Consider the following 22,212-nt stretch of genomic DNA (forward strand, 5'->3'; position numbering starts at 1 on the left):
TAAATACCACTTGCATCTTTTTTAAATTACATGTTTTTCTCCTTTTTTAGCAAGCTGTTGCAGATCTACCAAGCTCTTTGAAAATAGCCTATTGCCCTTTGTACTGATCACGGATATGAAAGAAAAAAATAAAACCTAAACTCCCTCAGTTAGTTATGTAAATTCAGATCCCTAGACATGTCAAGCTGATTTAGATAATTATGAAAGTTGATCCCACTTGAGTCACTCAAATATGGTGTAACATTTCAAATTATAAAGCATATGTGAAATATAGTTTATTAAAACAAGTTATACTGTATCTTTCTTTCTAATTATGTTTTCCCTGAGATAAAAATACGACTGCAAGTTTATACCAAGTATTTGCTCTTGGTTTTACAAAGCCATAAGCTTCTGTTTCAAACTTATATCACTTGTCTGTACTTCCATCCAATTATACTTCTAAAATAAATGCATAAGGCAGTAGGTTACTTTTTCACACAGCTCTAGCTGATATAGCTCTGAGAATAGGAATAGACTTGATGTTAGGAAGATTTTCTTACTGTGGGGTTGGTGAGGCTCTGGAACAGTTTTCCCAGAGAAGCTGTGAACGCCCCATTCCTGGAAGTGTTTGAGGCCAGGTTGGATGGGGCTCTGAGCAAGCTGGACTGATGGAAAATTCCTCTGTCCACGTCAGGGCAGTTGAAATTAGATGATCTGGAAGGTCCCTTCCAACCCAAACCATTCTGTGACTCTAACACAGTGGAATTTTTTTATAGACTTTTTTCAACACTGAACTCATTTGAACAGAAACCGATGCAAGGAGCGAAGGAGCTGAGGCTCTCTCAGCTGGGTGCTCCCAGCTCTTGCCCCATCCAGCAGGTCTGAGTTTATTTGTCTCTGTTTTAAGCATCTTATGATGCTTATGATGAGAAGCACTTTCATCTGTGAAACTCCTTTCATCAGGATGCTCCTAGTCCCTTTCCTCCCAATGATCTCTCTCTGGGAAAGAGTCAGTATAATCATAGACCCATTAAGGTTTGAAAACCCATCTAGGAACATCAAATCCAGCCATCAATGTAGTATCACTGACATCTTCACCACTAAATCATGTTCCCAAGTGCCATATTCAAACATTCTTTGAACACTTTCAGGAATGGTGACCCAACCACTTCTCTGAGCAGAGTGTTCCCATGCTTAACTCTTTTAGTGAAGAAATTGTCCCTGATATCCAACCTGAATATCCTGTAGCACCCCTTGAAAACCTTTTGGCTTACTTTAAGAGATTTGCACATGATTTGGTGTTGTAGTGTGTTCATTAAGTTCATTTAATTCCTCCCCCATTTTATGTTAAATGGTTCTGCCCTCCTCAGTTTTCCCGCCACAGCCCTGCCAGTTCTATTGTCAATCTGTTAGGTTATATAATTCCTCCTCCCCTTTTTCCCTTATATGTATGCTTTTTCTCCTCCCTGGGCCAAGTCAATCACCCCCCCACTCCACCTAGCACTCCAGAAGCTTCTCCTCTTTGGGGGTTGCGGTTGGCTGTGGTCCCGGGACCCCTCCCATACCTGGTACCTATTGGGCTCTCCACTATGTCATTTGTGTTAAGTTCATCCCCTCTTCTCCCCCCATTGGTCTTCTGTAAACCGCTCCCGGGTCCACTCCTTCCCTTTATAACTCCTAAGCACCCTTTGTTCTTGGTCGTTCGCTGGGACATCGTGGGCTTCTCAATAAAGTTTAGCCCCCCTGGCAAGTGTCCAGCTCCTTCCTTCTTGTCATTTAGCAGTGATCCAGTCCGCAACCAGCACAGCCTGAGGCCTTACGATGCTGAGGGGTGCTGGCAGGATATGCAGCTGGGTGTCGGCCTTAACCTCAGCTAGCCGGACTCTGACCTTCTCTGCTCTAGAAGGCTAAACACACGTCGCTGGCATTTGGTTATTGAATCTAAGTTTAATAAGGTTCACATTAACGACAAAACCATCCTCCTATCCACAACAATAACCACATTTGCTTAGCTCTAATTTCTATTAGCTTATGCAGGGTGCAGAAGGGGGTGGCTTATCACACAACATCCAGCTGGCAAAAGTCAGTTATGTCATGGTCAAAACAAATGTGAGTGTTGCAGTCGAGACTGAGAAGAGAATGCCAGTAAAATTGTTGAGCCCTGTTCTAAAAGGCTACCAATGGAAAATTCTGTTAAACATCATTGTAGCAGATAGACCTCACTCTTCTGACTGTGACAGCTTTGGGTCTCAGAAATCAACTTTCCACTGGGAGCTCACAAATGACTTGTAGCCAGGGTGCCTGTCTTTGTAAGGACACTGGCAGGCTGCGTTCTGGGCAGCTTGAGCCCACATTGACCCTTGAAGTCTCTGCATTAAATGTTGCTTCAAGAGACTCAGTGGAGAAAATCAGTCATACTTACTAATGAAAATATTACTGTGACAGTTACTGTTGGAGATGTGAAATAATAAGGTAGGGCAAGGTACATAATCAGAGTATGCCCAAAACTAGCATTTCAGCATATCTCTTCAGTCAAGTTTTCCTTATAGTTTCTCAGAATATGTTTTCCTTTTTGCTCGCTCAGCATAGCATTTATTGCTCTCCTTCCTAACTTTCAGTCATATACATATATTAAGAAACTGATAGCTAGTAATTTTCAAAATGGCTTTATTTGGTAAATAATAGCCCTATATTGGAAAATAAATAAAATTATTCATTTTGCATAAAAAAGTTGGTGTCGATGGAGATGAGTAGTAAACAATATGTGGGTATTACAGCTATTAAGCTTTAAAAATAAAAGTTTCACATTTTAATTTTATAAAACCTACCCCCCCATATATATAAATGTAGGAATTTATGTATGTATTGCATTGCTGTAATAGTCATTCAACACATAGTTTCTATCTTTTTGTTTTCTGCATCTCCCCTTTCTCTTTGCACTGAAAACTATATTAATAGATTTGTTAATTATTTGTTGTATATACTAAAGTGAACAAGGTACTATTATCAGCACTACTACTATAATGACTAAAACATATAAACTTGTAAGATACTTTTTAAACTAGGGTGTTAAATTTTATCTACTAAACAGATTATTAAGTTAAGTTCTATTATTTATTCATTCTTATTTTTGTTATATCTTCTTTGAATAGTTGCATGCATTTATAAATAGATTCTGAGTGATTAGAATGTTTAGTGATTAGATGGCTGACTTCTTTCAGAAACTCAAACAAAAACAGGTCTAGAGGAAAGATTGTGTTGCAGTGAAGAGGGAGGTCAACTGAAAGAGGAACTGCAGATTGGTGAACTCAAGATGACCTTGATAGCATTTGTATGTCTACTTTATCAAGTACACCACATTGAAGCAGCTAAATGAAACACAATTTTTCAAAGTAATGCCAGCTGTAAGAAAGACCTCTCTAGGCAGTGTAAGTTTCCATACACACATCTCTCAAAACAGTGTTGTTGCTAAGCTCTTCACATATATTACAGTTTTTTTTGTTCTCAGTAAATATGCTTGAGGACACAGTGAAGTGTTTTCATTCCTTGATTATATATAATATAGAAAAACTGTTAAGAAAAAGAAGAGGAGAGGAGAGGAGAGGAGAGGAGAGGAGAGGAGAGGAGAGGAGAGGAGAGGAGAGGAGAGGAGAGGAGAGGAGAGGAGAGGAGAGGAGAGGAGAGGAGAGGAGAGGAGAGGAGAGGAGAGGAGAGGAGAGGAGAGGAGAGGAGAGGAGAGGAGAGGAGAGGAGAGGAGAGGAGAGGAGAGGAGAGGAGAGGAGAGGAGAGGAGAGGAGAGGAGAGGAGAGGAGAGGAGAGGAGAGGAGAGGAGAGGAGAGGAGAGGAGAGGAGAGGAGAGGAGAGGAGAGGAGAGGAGAGGAGAGGAGAGGAGAGGAGAGGAGAGGAGAGGAGAGGAGAGGAGAGGGAGATAGTTAAATTTAGATATTTCAGGAAGTGGACAGCAAGTTCAAACTGATTGTCTTGAAAATACCTTGTGTCATATCTCCTACTTTTGAAGATCCCGAAAGCCACATTTTTTTTCACTTTCGTACTTTCAAAAAAAAAAAAAAGTTTTGCTTTTGCTTTTCAGTTAGGATAAAAGAACTTCAGATTTGATAAATTATAGCTACACACAGATCCTCAAGGATGTTTCGAGGTGCGTGATTAGAAATCGGTGGATTTCAATCTTTTTATACTTTCAGTTAAATTCAAGTAATCCTGACAGCCACATTCATCATCCTGCAGTGTTTGTCTGCAAATTAAGTACATGGGAATGCTTTGTGGTAAAGTTTCAGTGTTAGGTACACATTTTTGTAACCCAGAAATCATATGCCTACATTAGTGTGTTCTGCCAAATAATCATGCCCTGGTTTTTCCTGCTGCAAAATTTTCAAACCAAGTCCAGTTTGGATCCAGGCAGAGCAATCTCAAATATTTGCACTGCTTCTATATGGAAGCAACTAAGATAATGCTTGTATACAAATGTCCCTAGTAGAACACATTCCCCAACATAAAAGAGCCCTTACACTCCATATTAAAGAAATGCAAAACTCTGAGGAGCAAACCATGAAATCCCTGAATATTAAACTTGAAGCTGAAAGATGTGTATGTGAAATCTTTCAGCTATTCCCCAGATTTACTGTTAATTGACATTGAGGATAATGGGCTAATATTTTAGCCATTACACTGTTTTCTAAGGCTGTCTTGGATTTCTTTTTCTTCCAGAAATATCTTAAATAGACTGAAATCTCATGTTGCTGGAAAGAAACTGCGCAGGTGTTTTTCACAAGACGCACCTTGAGTGACACAAGCAAAAGTTGGCTGAGGAAGAATCAGATTTAGGTCTGAGTTTGCCCATCCTGTCTGCTGTCAGTTATCCTGCTGCCTTTCAGTCTTGATGCTCTTTTGGACTGATTTAGCATTTGGTAACTGAGTTTATGTTCCAGTTCTGTTTTTCTGTCACCTGATTTTTAGCTTTGTCCTCTGTTTCTTGATCTTTTTTCCCTGTGTAATTATCTTTGCAAACTTCTGAGCAATCCTTTCCTGTATGACTCCAATATTTTGACAATATTTGTTTCCTCTGAGGATTTCTTGATGGTTTCAATATAGCAAGGAAAAAAGCAGCCTATGTTACCACACCAGTAGTCTTGCAATCTGCACCATAAAGCTCCTGCAACAATTGTACCATTGGAAAACTCAAATGTGAAGTCCTAAGTTTTCCTTCTAAATAATCAAAGGATATGGACATAAGTGAAAGAATGATGACCACAGAATTTATTTTTGGGTGTAGCATTCTAATTTTAATCAGAATTTTTAAATAGAAATAAAAGAGGGGGGGAAAAAAGATAAATAGAGGAATCCTTTATTGATTTGAACTTCTACTCCCCATAAATGTTATCTGCAATAATTTCTAGTTGATCCTTGTGACGTTTTCTCCAAGGTCATTAAAACACTGACAAAAATAATTTACATGTGTGACTACAGTGGAGTATCTCGTTGCTCCCACCACTATTAGATGAATGCTCTTTATCTCATATTAAACCCGATAAACAAAAAAAATTTCCAAGTTACTAATTTTTTCCATGTCAAGGACCTTATATTTGTGATTTTATGGGGAAATGCATCAACTGACCCCTACATGGTTCTTGTGCAAAGAGGGTATTACTTACCATCTATATGACTACTACTGTTAATGTCTGAGACTGTTGCAGCCTTAAAAATGCACAGTTCATTCTGCAGATGGTGATAGCTCTACTAACACTTCTATTGTTAGTTTGAAAGTCAAGTGATGATATGTGTAGGCGTATGTGTGGGAGCAGTGCAAAGAATTACAAGGATTTTCTCCCACACTAACGATCCACATGGAAAAGAGGGCCTTATGAAACAATGTTCTGTTCCCCTGGTATTTTTAATCAGTCTGATATTTTGTTAGAATAGCATTTTATTACACAGCTTGTCATTTTTCTATCTATGGACTATCTTTTTAAATTAAAAAAAAAATCCTGTATGGTTTTTCTTCACACTTTCATATGTCACGATTTAAAAAAAAAATAAGCTGTGTCAAAGCAGAAAAAATAGCTGGAAAATTAATGATTTATTCTGACACACATGTAATTTACTCTTCTAGGTTTTTTTCATAATTATGCATTTGTTGTACCTGCTAGTAATTGGAATTTCCTTAAAAGACAGTGGCTGTCAGTTTTGCCATCTTTGCAAATTCAGTGGTGGCTGCAAAAGAGGAAATACATCAGTATTTGATTGTAAACACATCCTTCATGGTGCAGTCAGATGAGGATAAGGCACCTGACCTGGATAACCCAGATACACACTTTAGCCCCCACAGCCTGATTCCCACAGCTCAGTTCCATTTGATTCCTACAGCTCATCCAGGATATTTTTGTGTCCTGTTTGGATTCTTATTGTTTCTGATTACACACCCAAATTACCTGTTCACTCTCAGGAAAAACCATTTTCTTCAAGTAGGATATGAATTTCTTCTGCACCATTGTCTTTTTTGTTTTGGCTTTGGGTTTTTTGTTTTGTTTTGATTTTGATTTGTTTTCTTTTAGTTTTGGTCTGTTTTGAGTTTTTTTTTTTTTTTTGGTTTTATACACATGTAGATAAACATATGTGTGAGTATATATTTATAAATATATAAACAAATATTTTGTTACACAGACAAGCATAGCCATGCATATTCATATATACATCTAAATTTTGCATAGTTTTTGGCTCTTCTTCAGACATTATATAAACTCAGGTAACAGAAAAAACTACTCCATCCAAATATTTCCTTGTCTTCCTTCTCTACTTCATTCTTCTACTTTCATTCCTGGATTAGGCTATTTTTTCTCAATGCTCAGAAAAAACCACCTTATCTGTGCATTTTGAATAATGAAGGCCCAGAAAAATCAGCCTTGGCTTATCTGCAGTACTCTAATTATTTTGTTCTTTTGATGGCAACTGTGATTATACCTGCTGATAAATGTCCAACAAAAACTTATGCTCTATTAGAATTAAATAATCCAGCTACATACTTCCATCTAACTGTATCTGTTTTAGATTTATTGAGTCTTTGGTTGAAAGGCTTAGTTAAAGTCCATTCAAAATAGTCTTGCCCACACCCTGAGATGAAATATGTACTTTACTGTTTTATATGGGAATGTCTTTTGGTTTTATTTTTTTCTGAAATTAACATTCTGTCATTAAAAATAATTTTCTTTACATTGATATTTCTGTTGGTAAACTTTCTTTAGGAAATGCATTGTTCATTTAACCACAAACTTTAAAAATGTACACAACTTGCAAATTGTCTTTTATTTGAATGGCCAGAACCTGCACAGGGTAGGGATCCTCTCCTGGTGCACACATTGTTAAGTGGCACAAAGTGACACAGCACTTAAAAATGATAATATACCTCTGACTAACTCACTGTATATTGCATATCCACCCATTTTGTAGACTTGAATGAGTCAGGGTTCTCCTGGTACAAAGAGATTCTTGGGAATTATGAATGTGATAAGGGAATTATTTCTCATAAGGGAATTATTTCATTTATTGTATATAATTTTATTTCCCTACTTGTCTCATTCAGTAGAACTCAATGTCTTTGCATTTTCATAATTAATTAACTACATAATAAAATATATCTGCAAGGATCTATATCTTTTCTGGCTGAAAGAATTAAACATAATCTTCATTTGATTTTACCAACTATAACTTCTAACTTTGCATTTAAATTTACAGTTTGAGTCTTATTTTTCATCATTATTTTTTGTACTGCTATGGACTCGGTGGATAGATTTGGGAAGGGCTTAGGAAAAAAAAACTGATAGGAAAGAATTTTGGGTAGAAAATTAATAATGTATATATATAAATGATCTGTAGAGAATATGTGAAGACAAGGTAAAATGTGGTCCTACCTGACTATGAGATTGGAATTATATCTAGGCATAGGGTTTGTGGCTTCAAGGGGTTTTTGTGCATGGTTTATTGGATTTTTTTTTTTAATTATTATTGTGAGGGGGAATTTTTAAAATGTTTTGCGGGGTTTTTTGTGTGGTGGATTTTTGGGGTTTTTTTTTAGTATTTCATTGTAAGGAAAGGAGTGCAGTAGAAAAAACCAGTAGAATTAAATCTAAGTTGAATAATATTTATCAGTTAAATTTGTATTAAAAAGAGTTTCTAAGGGTGCCTGCTCTTCAACAGTGCTCTTGTCAGTAATGTGAAACCAACCCAGCCTGCATGCTTTGTCTTTTACTGCACAGTGCTGTATGTTTACAAAGGGTGACAAGAGAATAATAACTATTGTGTTTTCTAATCACTTTTGAGGTTTTGATTGCCTTTCTCTGTTTTCCCCTTTTTTCAATCTGAAAGTAAAGGCCTTCAGGGAATGAGGATCAAAGGAGAATGGTGTATGTTCTGAGACACAGACAAAATGAGAATAATTTTATGATTGTCTTCAATCTCCCAATAGTCTACAACTCAAGTGATGTAAATAACACATTTTAATAAGTATTGAGTCATATTTAGTGTTACGTTTTAGGGAGAAATAAAAACAAGCAAGTGAAAATTGAAAAATAGTTTTAAGAAATATAAAATAAAAGTCATCTGACAAAAAAGATCAATATTCAGGAATATGATTTCTTAATACATCAGAATTCCCTGACAACTAGCATCTTGATTTCTTATTCATTATACATGTACTTTAGAGATTCTATTGAGATTCTGTCTCCTGGCACTAAGCACTACGTAAATGCACAGTAATATTACATTGATTTCTCAGTCTGAAGGTGAGAGTTTAGTCCTCTTCATGTACCTGGCTAGAGAGGTGAGAGATGGAAAACATCATCCCCTTCTGCCACTTGCCAGCTGCATCCGAGACTGAAGTGAGAGAGAAGCCACTCACAGGCAGTAAACAAACAAAGGGAAGAACAGGCAATAGCCCAGTTGTCCTCGTTTAGAGCAAATTTGGGAGAGAATCCCCAAAGGGGCTCTGGTAGGAAAGCAAATTCAATCGGCCCCTCCCCTCAGCTGGTCCGGGAGAAAATACCTCCTTAGAGAAAAGTGGAAAAAAACTGTTTATTAAACAATAAAACTAAAACAATATTAATCAATAAAACCCCTTGCTGCTCCAAAAGAGATGACAAACTGAGAAAGTCCCTCCCTGGGTTTGCAGCTCGCTCAGTCTCTGATCAGTCCCTCAGTGCTGGAATTGTCGCAGGCCCGGCCCGGCCCGGTGGGCCACAGGTGCAGCTGCCGGTGCTCCCCTGGGTGTTCAGGCCAGAGCAGGTTTAAACAGGTCCAAAGAAAAGGGAAAAAACCACAGTCCAGGGAACTTCTTTGCCTCAGCTAGCTAAAACTAACTAAAAGCAAAAGAGAGCTCTGTCCCGCTGTCTGTCCATCCGCAGACAACACAGTCCAGGAGCAGGAATGTGTAGGAGTGAGAGCAGTGTCTGAAAACAAACCTGTGCACTTCTCTCCCCCCTTCACTCTCTGGAACAAGTCTTAAAGGTGCAAAACTTATTATTCAGCATAACAGAACGAGACTATTGGGAATAAAAATAGTCAACCCAGGACACCAGTGAAGGGTCAGACACTCTGTTTGAAGGCCTAACCTACATCAGGTAATGGTCTGAGACAGACAATTCAGAATAGCAGAGAGGAATGTGACTGATGCTAGTAAAACTGTTGTTTATCCCTCTGTCAGACCTAGGTGCAAAAGCCAGAATGCAAACGCTGAAACATGATCCAGACAAAACTGGGGAAATATAGTTATCTCCTATTTTTCCCACAGGGAAGCAAAGCTTTCTGAGTGTGGGGATTTGAGTAAAAGAAGCATGTGACACCTCTGAAAAAGTTCAACTACAAGACATTAAATTATTTTTATGCCTGAACTTTGAAGTGTTTTACATCTCCTCTGGCTTCAGATGTTTGTCATCTTGTCAGAAATCACAGAACCTTGCAGATAAGCAAAAAGTGTATAATGTTCATCGGATACTTGCTTATCCTATCTTACTGTGTCTGAATTATTTCCAGCTAATATTATACCATTTCTGCAAAAATTTTTATTGATATGCATATTTGCAACTTACAAGTAGTTGGAAATGAGCTCAGAAAGAAATTACAGGGTTCAGCAAAGTGGCTCAGAAATTCTTGCCAGAAGCATGTCGGCTTTATTTTGTTTTTCTTTGGTTTGATATTCACATGTTCTGCAGGTAAAGCAGAACCCAGTTTCATCTCCATTCTTGTGTTTTATGTTTCTTTGTATCGGTTACAGTTGTTACTTGCTGCTCCTTTGTGAAATGAGAGGGAGTTCTAATACAACAACTTACAGATGATGAAACTGTAAACGCTTAAAACATCAGTTATGAAATACTGCCCTTGATCACAGTTCATTGAAGTTCTCTGATTCTTGCTTTTTAGGAGAAAAAAAATTGTAGAAGAAATTTCACTATTGAATTCTCAGTGATTTTTGTGATCTGAGTAAAATCAAGTTCTGCTGGTGATCATGTTGCCTTCGTTTTTGCTTTGCAAATTAGAATCTAATTGCATCCTTCTACATTATTCAGTATGATGAGAAAGACAATTTTAATGCTTCCACCACCCCATGACTCTGTGTGTAACCTTTGCTAATCCTGCCCTTGGCTGCAATGCAGAGAAGTAAGCTGGGGCCATTGTTAGCATGATTTAATAATTCTGCACTGGCAAATGAGATAGGCAGAGACTTGGTTTTTCTGTGAGACTTGTTTTGTTTCTACAGTTCTAAGAGGAATGAGAAGATTAAAACACTTACATTTATTCTCAGTTGTGAAAAAGTTGGATCTTTTGATAATAAAATAATGTGGTGTTTTCATGATTTAGTAAGAATTGCCTTGTGAGATTTAATGCAGGATGCCAGTTGGAGATAAAGGTGCAGATGTTCCTATGCTTTTATTCGGTGTTTGTGTCAGGTTTAGGGATTACTTTGGTGAGAGAGGACCTCAAGTAACAAAAAAATTACAGCAAATGATTAAAATGTGAACAGGTCTAGAAGTGCAGTGAACAGAGTGAGTGTGTGGATAATGAAGCTAAGATTCTTCCAGTATTTGATCTCCAGATGAGGTCTGTTTTCTTTTCATTAGAGATACAGTCAACTTTCATTTCTTTATAATATTTTAATATTTTTTGTACTGTATGTCCACATTATAATACTTTCAGGACTTAATAGGTAGATACTATAATATAGTTTGATTTTATTTAAATAAATTTGACCTGCTCAAGATAACCATTAATCAAAGCAAAAATTTCATGAATGGTTCCATTTGGACATGCTGTGACTAGACTGAAAATATTAGGGTTGCAAATCATATTCATGCATGTGTATTTGAGATCTTTGTGCCAATAGTTACATTTAGAAATAATTATAGCAAGTGGTAAAAGGTAAAAAAGACACCAAAGATCACTCTTTGATCTTTTTCTTGAATAATAATTACTTATTCTAACAAAGTTCTCAATTTTCTTCCAACTTACAGAGGAAATTAAGAGAGCTACCCAGGTAAAATACTGATAAATTTTCTGCCTACTGGAATATCTAGACTACTTGCTGCTGTAGGTATTACACATTTTTTTTCAATTTATTCCCTTATATTAATTAAATTTATGCTTTTAAAAATTAAATATTTACAATTATACAAATCTCTGGTTTATTATTAATATTCTTGGACATCCAATAAGTCAAGAAGTAAAGTTTGAGATTTTTTCTAAGTTGAAATCTATACCAAAATTCCTCTTGTTAGATCCAAGTCTATAAAAATATTCAGGACATTCTAGGTAATAGGGACAGAACCAATCTTATTCCCCTGTGGCATATTAAATTACAAATCTATTAAACTGCAAACTACCTCCCAAATTCATAGCAAATTAACTCTCAATGATATGTCCACTTGCCAACACAAAGGGCATATTTGCAAGTTAAATGAGACTTTCAAAATATGTTTTTATTTTTTTGTGATGTTGCTTCTCTTATAGACATGATTAGCATCATTTGGCAAAAACATTGCATAGTCAGTTCAGGAGAGAAAATAGGATACTGAGATGCTAAGTGGAAAGAGGTCAACAAATTCTCGACTAGTACAAAAAAACCTGGTACTTTTCACTACTACATAATTTGCAGTTTCTTGAGATTTTTTCCCCCTTCTCCTGAAGCATTACTCTAAGTTTTAACTGGATTTAAAAAAAATTAAAAAACAACAAAACCAAACAAATAATAGTATAAAAAAACCCTGACCCTGAGTTCTTGTTGAAATGAGAAAATAAAGTATAGTCTTAAATTAGTTCAAATGCTTAAGAGAACAAATTTTGACAAGATGAAAGGTCTATTTTCTGTCTTCCTCAGGCAAGTCAAGGATAATTCCACAAGTGTTAACCAGTATGTATACAGTGTGAGAGAAAAGCAAGTGCCTAATCTCCTAAAGGTTCCTGTGAGATTATGAATATAATTTTCTTTAGCCACTACATTTTGTCCCACCCACTAGCTGAGTTCTCTGTGGAACTGAGTATGAGGTCCATTTACTCCCCAGTGTATAATTTTAGATGGTTAGTTTACTCAGGAAAAATATTCAGAAGAAATCTCAATTTATTTTAGGCAATCAGAGGGGAAAAAAGCTAGAAAGACCAGACAGAATATGAGATATTAGCAGATGATACAACCAGGTCATTTTCCCCCAATCTTTGGAAATGATCTTTGAAGCTAATTTTAATTGTGGACACCTTTTTTTCACAACTCTGCTCTTACTGAAGTGCAACAGGCCCTTTCCTTAATGGCTGACATAAACATGGGTTTCTGTCTGATTGGTACAAACACTGTCTGCCTTTTGCTGCACTCAACACATGCATTTTCTTTCTTCCTGAGAATAATACACGCTGCCCACAACATTTTCATACTGCCTTGCTTCACATAAATACTACTAATTTTATACATTACCACTAATCTCATCTAACAATACATTTTAAAATTTTTGATTGTTTATTTAAATTGTATGGCTACACTTCTGGTGTTGATTAAAACACACCTGTTCTCAAAAAAGGCAGAGAATTGTAATTACATTTTGCATTGGCAGCGCCTCAGCTAAGCCTCACCAAACAGGCCTAGAAGGGAGATTATGCTGTATTTTACCTCCTTTCAGCCAAAAGGTATAGAAGTATTTTGGCATTAGAAAAATGGGATTTTAATCATTCAAGTACTGGAATAGTCTTTTAATTAAAATGGTAGGAGCAAGGCATTAAATACATTTTAAGATGTAGCTTGGCAAAGTCAGGGAGAACAGTGCAGATACTTTAAAAGAGATTGTCTGAAGGTGAGATATTTCTACTGTGTTGTTACCTTGGACTATTCCTTAAGTAGTCTCCATTGATTTCATAAATTACTCAAATTATTCTGTTCCTCAGGTTTTTTTTGTTGCCTTCTGACAAAGAAGGATTCCTCCTATTCTCAATACATGGTGAGGTTTCTCTTGATTTTTTTTTCTTTTTTTTTTAAACTCTTCTTTTTTTTTTAAACTCTTCTTAGACCTTCACGGTTGACTACATCTATATAAGCTGTGAACAGTTACTTCTAAAGGGGGTAATTCTCATTAGATCACTTCCATCCTGCTCACAAATTTGAATTGGAAGCTAATACCAAATTTGTAGAGTTGAGGTGGACCTTTTTCCTCTTGTCATATTGTTGTCACATATCAGGTTTTTTCCATCCTTAGGGCATTAAAAATTACCCTTCTCCTAGAAAATATACATGTGGAAATTTTTGGGTTTTCATCTTTTCAATGACACTTGTGCCTTTTATAGGTGTGGGGTATTTTTGTCTTATATTGGCTATTTTACCTAACTGCTGGTTCTAGAATTCAGTTGTGCATGCTTCAGCTATTTTTACTGCCGAGAATGTTGTATCAAAAACATACTATGAGCTATATAGTAAAAATAAACAAAACACTCGATTTTGAACCTATCATCTTACTTTTTTCCTTCTAATTCCATATTTAGGAGCAAAAGCTTTTTTTTTTTTTTCCAAGAAAGTTAGTTATATGGCTGCGAATGTAAACCTTCACAGAGTGGTGAGAACCTACCACGTTAGCATCAATAGTTATTGCATAAAAGCTTTCAATTTAATTTGAAATGGGACTGCAAAGTGGCTCATATGCTGACATATCCAAATGAATAATTTATTACTCAGTAGGAGAAAGTATTTCAATGGTAGGATGCCAACATTCTGGTATTCACCCAGGAGTTCTTTAGCTTAAACAGTAGATATGTTTAGGCAGGTAAAAAATTATTAATGCGCTTGTAGGAGATAGAATCCTAGAAATTCTTCTTACATTATGCATTTACTTCCAATGGAAGAATTAGAAAGTTTTTTTCAGACCTAAAATAAAGATGGTGAACAAAGAGCATCAGAAATTCCATTGTATTCCTCTAGCAAAATCAACATATCCTTCATAAAATCTTCTATGCTTTCTCCCATTTGCAGTGCCTTGAATGACACAGCCAAACAGTAGGATTTCAAAACATGTCCAAAATGTAGAAAGCTTTTTTATGTTGGTGTTAATTAGAAATTTTATAAACACACTTGCATTTGGAATGGAGTGGCATGGAGTGGAATGGAATGGAATGGAATGGAATGGAATGGAATAGAATAGAATAGAATAGAATAGAATAGAATAGAATAGAATAGAATAGAATAGAATAGAATAGAATAGAATAGAATAGAATAGCTCAGCTGGAAGGGGCCTAACAAAACATCTATTCTAACTATCCAAGCACATCAGGGCAGACCAAAAGTTAATGCATGTTGATGACATTGTCCAAATGTCTCTTAATTACTGAGAACCCTGGGGCATAAAACACCTTCACCAGGAAGCCTGTCACTATTTGCCCACTCTCTTCTTGGTAAAGAAATCCTTCCTAATGTCCAGTCTAAACATCCTCTGATGATGCAGCTGTGAACTGTTCCCACATATTCCATCTCTGGAACCCAGGGGGAATAAATCAGCATCTCACTCTCCCCTTCTCCTCCTCAGAAAGCTGTAGAGAGCAATGAGGTTCCCTCTCAGCCTCCTTTTCCCAAAACTACGCAACCCCAAAGTCCTTAGCCACGTCTTCAGCAGCTTAATTCTTTCCCTCCCTGGCTGGGGAGGACCTTTACATCCTTTTTAAGTGGTGGGGCCCAGAATTGCACAAAAAAACCACTCAAGGTGAGGCCACACCAGTGCTGAATACAGCAGAATGATCTCTTTTGAGCCAGCTGTCAAACAGCACCCACACATCCCTTTTGCAAACTGGAAAAAAAATTAGTTCTTCTTATCTTAATAGGTTTGTATCTTCTTAACCTGTATGTGTTAAAACTAAGCAAATAAGCTAATTCTGATTATCTAACATCACTTTTGGTTAATAATTCAATCTGTTTGTTGTCAGGATAGAAAGTTCAGATGGGGTTTGCATTTAAAGTTCTGCTACCTTTTTTCCCTTCATGTTGCTTAATAAGCTCCAAATTCAAAAAGAAGCCTTATCTGGAATTAGTGGCCTTTGTGGTTTAAAAATAATCCCACTGCACTGAGGGTAGTCTATTGATTGCCTTAAGGGAAGATGGAGTGTCTGTGCACAGTATAGTCAGATCACTGCACCAAAAGACATGGTTCTTCAGGTCAGGCATACTGGACTGGGAAAGCTTAGAAAGATATGGAATTAACACCAGGAAATCTTTCAGAAACTATAAAGCACTCTGAAATCAAACAGTACCTTCATCTTGTCAGATCCTCATATCTCAACACAAAAGCTGCCATACTAAACTGGTCAGAAAGTTCATTTAAAACTACAAAGAGCTGAAGTAACTGTTTAGAAAAAGAAGATGGAAATGTTATTGTCCTTCTTGTGTACTACAGCCTGTAAGAAAGCCTGACTACATTTTCCCTGGTTTTCATGATTTTATATGTAGCTCTATCCTATGATAGTCCTTTATTTTGTAAACTAAAGAGCTCTTATCTGTTTTGTCTCTTCTCAGTCAAAACCCATTTCACACTTGATTCTCTTTCCTGTACTGTGTCTAGCTGTACTATATCCTTCCTGATATAGAAGAATAATAGAGGCCTGGAGAAGAACTGCACAAGGAATGTGATGAATGGATTTATACAGTGAGACATATCATGGTGGCTTTTATTCTTTCATTTCCTATTCATTTTAGAGCATCTATCTGTTATTTTGCAAATCTAAGCACAACTGTTCAAATCTTTCCCCATGCCAGTAGCTAGTATAGAACCTCTGATTTCACATTATTTTAATTACTTCAGGCATTTCATCCCTCACTCAATCACTATTATACTATCTTTAATAAGCTTTCATACTGAATTATTGTTCCTGCTTCCTTGAAAAACACTGTGTCAGTTAACTGGGTAACCATACTTTTTCCCAGATTACTCAGGGATATGTTGAATAGCATCAACTCCCAAGGATCTCTCAATAATGGCAAAGCAATCATCTTTTCCAACAGTTTATTTTTCTTCTTTAACCACATATTAATGACTACAGGAAGACTGTATCTCTTCTACCACAGCACCCTCTTTTACAGAGATGCTTTTTCAAAATTATTTTTGAAAACCAAGTAGGTATATCAACAGTTATCTCTATCTACTTTATCACCTTCATTATCTAAATTTGCGCTATATTTGTGCAGCAGAACTACAGAATCAGTGTTGATTTTCTGCTACATCATATTTAGTCATTTATTCTCTATTGCAAGTTCAACAGTTTGCTGAGTGCAGATATAGACTTTCCATTTTATAGTCCTCCAAAGCCCTTTTAAAAAATTTGTATCGCATTTGCCATTTTCTACTCCTCCAGTACAAAGGACATTTTAAGTGATAAATTACACTCTATAGTTAATAACTCAGCACTTTCATATTTCATTTTCCTTAGAACCCTATGTGAATACCATCTGGTTTCTGGAAGTTTGCTGGTATTAATTTTATTAATTTATTTGAAAACTCTTTTTATTAACATTTCATATGAGACGGTTTCTGAGCAGTGACTTTTGCTGCAATAAATTTTAATGTGTGATGTTCCTAAACTTTTTTACAGTAAAGAGATTAATTCATTTTAGTTTTGTCCTATGGCTTCTTTTTACTCAAAAATCCTTTGTATCAATCTATGGCCATACAGAATCTTGGAAGACTTCTTGGTTTTGGTATTGGAATTTCTTTGAATACATTATTATAGGGGTTAAATATTTTCCTAGGACATAATGTTTCAAAAGCCTCATTTTCCCTGTTTTAATAAAACACATTTTAGAGTTAAGTTATGGTTACAATATTTGTATCCAGTTTCTTTTGCTTAAATAAGCCTTTGTATTTTCAAATGGTCTTTCTCAAATTTGTTTGGGCATGACAGCTTTTTGGTGTCATTTATAAAAATTTTTTTCAAGAAGAAATACAATTTTAGAATAAAATTCTCATACAGGAGTAGTATTTTCAATACAAGAATTTTATTTCACTAGAATTTGATTCTTCTGGCTGCTTGTTCTACTTTCTTCAGCTTTACAAGCCTACTGTTTTTAACATGTTCTTGTATTTCATTTTTTTACCCCTGCTTTTAACCTCTTTATTCATTCACATATACTGAATACATGATGGTATTTTCTCAGTTTAGCTTTTTGCTAATTATTAACTTCTGAGGCATATAAATAATATGTAAGTAAATAAGTAAATAATATGTAAATAAATAAGTAAAAAAAAGTAATAATTGAGTGTTGATTCAATACAAGCAAAACAAAGGAGAAAAAAAGCTTACAGAAAGCAAAGACATGTTAGAAAAGACAAACACCCACAAGGATGAAAACAAAGCCAAAATAGAAAGAGATAAACTGCTCCCACACCGTAGTCCCAGCCCACCAGGATGCTGTGTCTCATAAATTCCTTAACTTAGTGCTTGTCATGCCACATCTGGGATGCAGTGCTCAGTTTTGGTCCCCATTATACAAAGGAGATGCGGACAGGCTGCAGAGGGTTCAGAGAAAGGCCCCAAAGATCCTTGTAACAACGTTATACATATTTTCTAATATCCCTTTGTATGCTGCCATTGTGATAGCTTCATTTACATGACAATTTTATTTTTTTAAATACATTTTTCATGTAAATATGGCATTGAATCACTCATCTGGGAAGCATCCTAGTCTTGCTTGTAATTCAATAAATTCAGTACAGTAACTACAACATAGACAAAGAACAAACAGCAATCAATAAAGATTCTCACAAAATTAATAAAAGCAGTAATCTACTTCTTTTCCTAAACTTTTTCTGTGACTTTATTTGTCACATTTCCTGAAAAGATCACAGACAATAAAATGCTTTATGCATACAAAATTTGGAGACAATGTGAAATAATATTTTAATTTCAACAAAATTAACCTAAAATAAAACATAACATAGCTGTAAGATGAAGCACTCACATATTCAGATCTGAAAGACTGCTGAACTGAGATTGAGCTTTGTGCCCTAGTTCCTACTTATATATATATATTAAAAAATATATAGGAAGTTTAATGAATTGCAGACCTCTATGAATATGACATCTACAGTCTTATCTTACCAAGTAATTCAGCATTTTCAAAATTAGAAATATGAAACATGAGTTTTACAGGCTTTTAGCATTGTTTGTGTTGGTACTTTATTACTTAAAAATCTTCAGAAATTTTATTAGACTGCACTTTTAAGAGTTGGAAAAAACATTGAATTCAAAGTCTTCATTTCTATATTCCTTAATTTTTTCATTATATTATTTTAATTATGTTTATTTATTTCGATTACATTATTTTTGCTGGGGTCCACGGTGCAGGACAAAATGTTTGACCACACTGTTTCATGTACTTGCATACAAAAGTATTCAGATTACTGGTAAAAATAAATGACAAAGTCTGAGTCTCCAGCAGTTCATACAGCAGCTGATGCTGGCCTGTCTTTATCTGCTCAGTCTTTGTGACACTTGGTTAGCTTCTTCTTACTCTTTCATACCAAAATATATTTAAATATCACAATTTAAATACTGCACTATTTGAACCTCCTGTCTCAAGCATTCAGTCTTCTGACATTTCTTGCCATTCATGTTTCCAAGGCTGCATCTGTGTCAAAGCTTTCATCCTCTAAGAGAAAAACAAGCATGTCTTTTGCAATGCCGTGAAGTTCAAGTGCCTTCAGAAGCTATTCATGAAGATCTACATTTTGTAGTGCCTTACAATATCATACTTTTTCCCTTTCTTTCTAAACACCTACAAAAAAATCTATATGTCCCAAAATATACATTACCAAATACACATTTTTAAAAGAGAACTGCTTTATACATTTGTTTCTGTAAGGTAAAGAAATACGTTTTGTTTGCAAAATGTCATCCCTTTAAAGTATTTGCAACTGTACTTGGAGGCAAAACAAATGTAACACTGTCCCTACAAGATTCTTGAATTTGAAAGAGGAAAAATATGCTATTTTTAGGGCAAAGAAATTACATTGCACCATGAAATGTACTATTCTGCTTGCTACCTAGTAGGGTGCCTTTGTAAATGCTGATAAAATGTATTTATTCCAAACTTTACTGTTAACAGCTCATTGCCTAACTGAAAATAGTTTCCCTCAATAGGTGTCTTTCTGCCCAAATTAAATTCAAGCAATTCATCTGATAAATTCAAAGATAGTACTCTAACCACCTCATGCTAAATTGTATATCAAAGCTGTAAGTAGTCTGAATCCATAATGTGCAAGCTGTGAATACTTAATAAAATTATTAGAAGTGAGGAAAGTTAAACTGCCTTTAACTCATCACCTGATAAGTTATTTGCTATTAAAAAAAAAAAATCATAATTACAAGCTAATTAGGGCATTCTTCTTAAATCTGAATGGCCATTGACACATCACAAGAATATTTTGGTGGTAGCAGTAGGAATCCAAAATTGTGCAAGTTGTTATACTGATTATATTATTGTATGAAGGACTCTGTTCTGCAATCTAATTATTTTCAACTAAATTTATCTACTTATGAAGGAAATAGACAAAAACAACCTCATGATTTTTTCAACAGTACCACTAGGTTTTAAATTTTTATTGCTTTTTTATTGTATTTTGTTAAAGAAAAAAAAAGTGTTTTATAAAGCCACAGACTCGTTTCTTCTACTAAAAACTTACAGTTCTATGGCATGTAATGCAGTTGCTAAGTACATATTCCTTACCAGGCTATGTGATTGAAATGTATTTTGTTTTTTTTCCATAGAACTTATCTGCCAAAAAATGCTGAACTAAATGTCACATGCTCCAAAGGATGAAGGGTGATAGATTTTCCTGGAAATATAAATGGTATATGGAAGACACGTACAAGTCTTAAAAGTGAGTTACAGCTTTGACACTGTCATGTCTATGAGACTGAATATTTTGTTAGACTTCTGACAAGCAGAGATATCCTTTCTTGGAAATACAAATTGAGAAGCAGTTGCCACATCAAGTCCCATGGTGCTAATTTTTGTAAGCAGCAAATGTCTGGGAATGTGTTCTTTGATCTTTGGTCTTGGCTTTTTTCTTTTTTCTTTTTTTTTTTTTTTTTTTTTTATTTTATTGTCATTATTACTTATTAACTGTGTCACCATTTCAGAAATATATGAAGTTGGTAAAAACTCTGAGACCTCATGTTGGAGTCATAGGTGCCTCCACAGCTCTGAGCTCTTGATGAAGTTGTGAAGAGCTACTCAGCGAATTTATAGTCTGCAGCATATTTCAGCTCACACTAAAGGAGATAGCTGGGTCTGATCTACAATAAAATTATCTGTTTACTGCATCAAAAATATCTCCATTGAACTCTATAGGACCTAGACTTCATGAAGACTCTCAGATTGCAAATTAGCTGCCCAGAAGAATTTAATGTTTTCTGAAAGGCCCTTGGGAGTCCAAGAACTTAATGTGACCCTGACTGGTATGACTCAGACACTGAATGAATTGTACTCTGCTCTGGGGGTAGCTGAATTAGGATGTGTGGAAAAGGCCAGCAGGCACATGAGGACCACACATGCATGAAAGCACATGCAGACACCTTGATCTGAGATCTGCTAAACCTAAGCTGTGCCTTCCAGTACCACTCTAGATGCCTTAGATTCTCCCACCTTATTTCCACATGCACACCAAAACCAGGTGAAACACTTGGTGATCTGCTAGTGGCTCTATTATCTCCATGAAAGTGCCTTGGACAGCGATGGACTGGGAGTCTCCCTCCAGGCAGGATCAGATCATTGCTGTCCATGCCTGTGTGCACATACAGTGTGGGCTGATTCCCTCTCTACATTCTAGCACCAAGTTCTCCTTATTTTCTCCTTTACTATAACGGGGTTGAACAGCTTCTGAAAGAATAACTTGTTGGAGAATCTCCTTCACATTAAATATGTATACAAAAAACTCAAAAAACTTTGCTTTTTAATTACTCCTGTTATCTAGGTTTTTTTTTTTTTTCCCAAAATTGACCAAAGTCACATTTAGAAATATTTTCTCACTTTTTCAGAAGAAGTCAATAACTACAGCATGTGAACACTCTTCAAGTATGCATTTACAGCATGCTAGGAGAAGTCCCTTCAAGTACATACCCCTATGCTTTTTCAACTTTTTCCTAAACAAAATAGACTGGCTCATTCCCAAGTTGATTTCTCTGTCCTGCGCTGGCTGATGCAGGTTCCTGGCTGCATAACTGTAGCTAACAGCAGCCGACCTCTCTGCAGAGTCTGAGCTCTAGAGATAGAAACCTGAACAGATTTATGTACCTCATCTTGGTTTCTATGCTGAACTGAAATGTTCATCTTCCATACATTTTCATCCAAAATCAGTGCATTAACTAATAATAAAAAAATTGAATGGCTAAGACTCTCAGACCTGTTTGAGAAACTTCCATGAAAGTGTAAAAGATTAAATTCTATATTTTGAACATTAGATTTATAGAATAATATTTAAGGTCTCCTTTTACAAATCATGTGAAAACACTTGTGTGATCCTTTCCTACAAGAAGCAGAGGAGAAATGCTTTTGAGGTAATCTGTGAGTGGGACAGTCTAGTATGCAGAAAATTCTGCTGTGGAGCAGAACGTCTCTGTACTACTCACTAAATGGCAGACAGAATTCCACTGGTTTTGAGTTACGTTTTTCCATTTAGCTACTTAAGAGAGAAACAAATAAGCACAAAACCAAAAGGC

This window comes from Melospiza georgiana, chromosome 2 (genome assembly GCF_028018845.1).
Source record: "Melospiza georgiana isolate bMelGeo1 chromosome 2, bMelGeo1.pri, whole genome shotgun sequence".
NCBI classification, from domain to species: Eukaryota; Metazoa; Chordata; class Aves; order Passeriformes; family Passerellidae; genus Melospiza; species Melospiza georgiana.